The sequence below is a fragment of the Coturnix japonica genome, unplaced genomic scaffold (genome assembly GCF_054131305.1).
Source record: "Coturnix japonica strain WE unplaced genomic scaffold, WE-NBRP24 Scf074, whole genome shotgun sequence".
NCBI lineage: Eukaryota > Metazoa > Chordata > Aves > Galliformes > Phasianidae > Coturnix > Coturnix japonica.
In genome coordinates this window covers 528,094-533,529 of record NW_028188977.1, presented here as the reverse complement: position 1 = coordinate 533,529, position 5,436 = coordinate 528,094, and positions in this window count along the sequence as shown.

Genomic DNA, 5,436 nt, shown 5'->3' with positions numbered 1-5,436 from the left:
GGTTTTCTTCGGCTCTAACCCTGTTTTTCTTGGTTTTATTCCGCTCTAACCCTGTTTTTCTTGGTTTTCTTCTGCTCTAACCCTGTTTTTCTTTGTTTTTTTCCACTCTAATTAAGAAAAACAGGGTTAGAGCCGAGGAAAACCAAGAAAAGCCTTGTTAGAACGGAAGAAAACCAAGAAAAACAAAGTTAGAGCCAAAAAAAACCAAGAAAAGCGTGGTTAGAACAAAAGAAAACCAAGAAAAACAGGGTTTGAGCCGAAGAAAACCAAGAAAAACAGGGTTTGAGCCTAAGAAAACCAAGAAAAGCCGGGTTAGAACGGAAGAAAACCAAGAAAAAAGGGGTTAGTGCCGAAGAAAACCAAGAAAAGCAGGGTTAGAGCCGAAAAAAACCAAGAAAAACAGGGTTAGAGCCGAGAAAAACCAAGAAAAACAGGGTTAGAGCAGAAAATAAAAAAAGAAAAACAGGGTTAGAGCCGAAAAAAACCAAGAAAATCACGGTTAGAGCGGATGAAAACCAAGAAAAACATGATTAGAACGGAAGAAAACCAAGAAAAAAAGGGTTAGTGCCGAAAAAAACCAAGAAAAACAGGGTTAGAGCGGAATAAAACCAAGATAAACAGGGTTAGAGCCAAAGAAAACCAAGAAAAGCTGGGTTAGAACGGAAGAAAACCAAGAAAAACGGGGTTAGAGCCGAAGAAAACCAAGAAAAACATGGTTAGAGCGGAAGAAAACCAAGAAAAACGGGGTTAGAGCCGAAACAAACTAAGAAAAACAGGGTTAGAGCCGAAAAAAACCAATAAAAACAGGGTTAGAGCCGAAGAAAACCAAGAAAAACAGGGTTAGAGCGGAAGAAAACCAAGAAAAGTCGGGTTAGAACGGAAGAAAACGAAGAAAAACATGGTTAGAGCGGAATAAAACCAAAAAAAGGAGGGTTAGAGCGGAAAAATCCAAGAAAAACAGCGTTAGAGCCGAAAAAAACCAAGAAAAGCCAGGTTAGAACGGAAAAAAAACAAGAAAAACAGGGTTAGAGTGGAAGTAAACCAAGAAAAAAAGGGTTTTAGAACGAAAGAAAACCAAGAAAAACGGGGTGAGAGCCGAAGAAAACCAAGAAAAGCAGGGTTAGAGCGGAAGAAAACCAAGAAAAACAGGGTTAGAGCCGAAAAAAACCAAGAAAAACAGGGTTAGAGCCGAAGAAAACCAAGAAAAACAGGGTTAGAGCCGAAAAAAAACCAAGAAAAACAGGGTAAGAGCCAAAAAAAACCAAGAAAAAAAACCCTAACCCTAACCCTAACCCTAACCCTAACCCTAACCCTAACCCTAACCCTAACCCTAACCGTAACCCTAACCCAAATCCTAATCCTAACCCTAATCCTAACCCTAACCCTAACCCTAACCCTAACCCTAACCCTAACCCTACCCTAACCGTAACCCTAACCGTAACCCTAACCCTAACCCTAACCCTAACCATAACCCTTACCCTAACCCTAACCCTAACCCTACGCTAGCCCTAACCCTAACCCTAACGCTAACCCTAACCCTAACCCTAACCCTAACCCTAACCCTAACCCTAACCCTAACCCTAACCCTAACCCTAACCCTAACCCTAACCCTAACCCTAACCCTAACCCTAACCCTAACGCTAACCCTAACCCTAACCCTAACCCTAACCCTAACCCTAACCCAAACCCAAACCCTAACCCTAACCCTACTCTAGCCCTAACCCTAACCCTAACCCTAACCGTAACCCTAACCCTACCCTAATCCTAACCCTACTCTAGCCCTAACCCTAACCCTAACCCTAACCCCTTTTTTGTACTCTAACCCTGTTTTTCTTGGTTTTCTTCCGTTCTAACCCGGCTTTTCTCGATTTTTTTCGGCTCTAACCCTGCTTTCCTTGGTTTTCTCCGGCTCTAACCCTGTTTTCTCTTGGTTTTCTTCCGCTCTAACCCTGTTTTTCTTGGTTTTCTTCCGCTCTAACCCTGTTTTTCTTGGTTTTTTTTGGCTCTAACCCTGTTTTTCTTGTTTTTTTTCGGCTCTATCCCTGCTTTCCTTGGTTTTCTCCGGCTCTAACCCTGTTTTTCTTGGTTGAATTCTGCTCTAACCCTGGTTTTCTTGTTTTTTTTCGGCTCTAACCCTGTTTTTCTTGGTTTTCTTCTGCTCTAAGCCTGTTTTTCTTGGGTTTTTTCGGCACTAACCCTGGTTTTCTTGTTTTTTTCCGGCTCTTACCCCATTTTTCTTGGTTTTCTTCCGCTCTAACCCGGCTTTTCTTGGTTTTCTTCGGCTCTAACCCTGTTTTTCTTGGTTTTCTTCCGTTCTAAACCGGCTTTTCTTGGTTTTCTTCTGCTGTAACCCTGCTTTTCTTGGTTTTCTTCCGTTCTAACCCTGCTTTTCTTGGTTTTCTTCCGCTCTAACCCTGCTTCTCTTGGTTTTCTTCCGCTCTAACCCGGCTTTTCTTGGATTTCTTCTGCTCTAACCCTGTTTTTCTTGGTTTTCTTCCGTTCTTACACGGCTTTTCTTGGTTTTCTTCTGCTCTAACCCAGTTTTTCTTGTTTTTTTTCGGCTCTAACCCAGCTTTTCTTGGTTTTCTTCCGTTCTAACCCTGCTTTTCTTGGTTTTCTTCCGTTCTAACCCTGTTTTTCTTGGTTTTCTTCGGCTCTAACCCTGCTTTTCTTGGTTTTCTTCCGTTCTAACCCGGCTTTTCTTGGTTTTCTTCTGCTCTAACCCAGTTTTTCTTGTTTTTTTTCGGCTCTAACCCTGTTTTTCTTGGTTTTCTTTCATTATAACCCTGTTTTTCTTGGTTTTCTTCCGTTCTCACCCGGCTTTTCTTGGTTTTCTTCTGTTCTAACCCTGTTTTTCTTGTTTTTTTTCAGCTTTAAGCCTGCTTTTCTTGGTTTTCTTCTGCTGTAACCCTGCTTTTCTTGTTTTTCTTCCGTTCTAACCCTGCTTTTCTTGGTTTTCTTCCGCTCTAACCCGGCTTCTCTTGGTTTTCTTCCGCTCTAACCCTGCTTTTCTTGGTTTTCTTCTGCTCTAACCCTGTTTTTCTTGGTTTTCTTCCATTCTTACCCAGCTTTTCTTGGTTTTCTTCTGCTCTAACCCTGTTTTTCTTGGTTTTTTTCGGGTCTAACCCTGCTTTTCTTGGTTTTCTTCCGTTCTAACCCGGCTTTTCTTGGTTTTCTTCTGCTCTAAGCCTGTTTTTCTTGTTTTTTTTCGGCTCTAACCCTGTTTTTCTTGGTTTTCTTCCGTTCTTACCCGTCTTTTCTTGGTTTTCTTCTGCTCCAACCCTGTTTTTCTTGTTTTTTTTCGGCTCTAACCCGGCTTTACTTGGTTTTCTTCCGTTCTAACCCGGCTTTTTTTGGTTTTCTTCTGCTCTAACCCAGTTTTCCTTGTCTTTTTTCAGCTCTAACCCTGTTTTTCTTGGTTTTCTTCCGTTCTAACCCTGTTTTTCTTGGTTTTCTTCCGTTCTCACCCGGCTTTTCTTGGTTTTCTTCTGTTCTAACCCTGTTTTTCTTGGTTTATTTCGGCTTTAAGCCTGCTTTTCTTGGTTTTCTTCTGCTGTAACCCTGATTTTCTTGTTTTTCTTCCGTTCTAACCCTGCTTTTCTTGGTTTTCTTCCGCTCTAACCCGGCTTCTCTTGGTTTTCTTCCGCTCTAACCCTGCTTTTCTTGGTTTTCTTCTGCTCTAACCCTGTTTTTCTTGGTTTTCTTCCATTCTTACCCGGCTTTTCTTGGTTTTCTTCTGCTCTAACCCTGTTTTTCTTGGTTTTTTTCGTTCTAACCCAGCTTTTCTTGGTTTTCTTCCGTTCTAACCCGGCTTTTCTTCGTTTTCTTCTGCTCTAACCCTGTTTTTCTTGGTTTTTTTCGGCTTTAAGCCTGTTTTTCTTGGGTTTTTTCGTTCTAACCCGGCTTTTCTTGGTTTTCTTCCGTTCTAACCCTGCTTTTCTTGGATTTCTTCTGCTCTAACCCTGCTTTTCTTGGTTTTCTTCCACTCTAACCCTGTTTTTCTTGTTTTTTTTCGGCTCTAACCCTGCTTTTCTTGGTTTTCTTCCGCTCTAACCCTGTTTTTCTTGGTTTCTTCGGCTGTAACCCTGCTTTTCTTGGTTTTCTTCCGTTCTAACCCGGCTTTTCTTGGTTTTCTTCTGCTCTAACCCTGTATTTCTTGGGTTTTTTCGGCTCTAACCTTGTTTTTCTTGGTATTCTTCCGTTCTGACCCGGCTTTTCTTGGTTTTCTTCTGCTCTAACCCTGATTTTCTTGTTTTCTTTCGGCTGTAACTCTGTTTTTCTTGGTTTTCTTCCGTTCTAACCCGGCCTTTCCTGGTTTTCTTCCGCTCTAACCTGGCTTTTCTTGGTTTTCTTCTGTTCTAACCCTGTTTTTCTTGGTTTTTTTCGGCTCTAACCCTGCTTTTCTTGGTTTTCTTCTGCTCTAACCCTGCTTTTCTTGGTTTTCTTCCGCTCTAACCCTGCTTTTCTTGGTTTTCTTCTGCTCTAACCCTGTTTTTCTTGGTTTTCTTCCGTTCTTACCCGGCTTTTCTTGGTTTTCTTCTGCTCTAACCCTGTTTTTCTTGGTTTTTTTCAGCTCTAACCCTGTTTTTCTTGGTTTTCTTCAGTTCTAACCCTGCTTTTCTTGGTTTTCTTCCGTTCTAACCCTGTTTTTCTTGGTTTTCTTCGACTCTAACCCTGCTTTTCTTGGTTTTCTTCCGTTCTTACCCGGCTTTTCTTGGTTTTCTTCCGTTCTAACCCTGTTTTTCTTGGTTTTCTTCGGCTCTAACCCTGCTTTTCTTGGTTTTCTTCCGTTCTAACCCGGCTTTTCTTGGTTTTCTTCTGCTCTAACCCAGTTTTTCTTGTTTTTTTTCGGCTCTAACCCTGTTTTTCTTGGTTTTCTTCCGTTCTAACCCGGCTTTTCTTGGTTTTTTTCTGCTCTAAGTCTGTTTTTTTTGGTTTTTTTCGGCTCCAACCCTGTCTTTCTTGGTTTTCTTCCGTTCCAACCCTGCTTTTCTTGGTTTTTCTTCCGCTCTAACCCGGCTTTTCTTGGTTTTCTTCGGCTCTAACCCTGTTTTTCTTGGTTTTCTTCCGTTCTAAACCAGCTTTTCTTGGTTTTCTTCCGCTCTAACCCTGCTTTTCTTGGTTTTCTTCTGCTCTAACCCTGTTTTTCTTGGTTTTTTTCGGCTCTAACCCTGCTTTTCTTGGTTTTCTTCCGTTCTAACCCGGCTTTTCTTGGTTTTCTTCTGCTCTAAGCCTGTTTTTCTTGTTTTTTTTCGGCTCTAACCCTGTTTTTCTTGGTTTTCTTCCGTTCTTACCCGTCTTTTCTTGGTTTTCTTCTGCTCTAACCCTGTTTTTCTTGTTTTTTTTCGGCTCTAACCCGGCTTTTCTTGGTTTTCTTCCGTTCTAACCCGGCTTTTTTTGGTTTTCTTCTGCTCTAACCCTGTTTTTCTTGTCTTT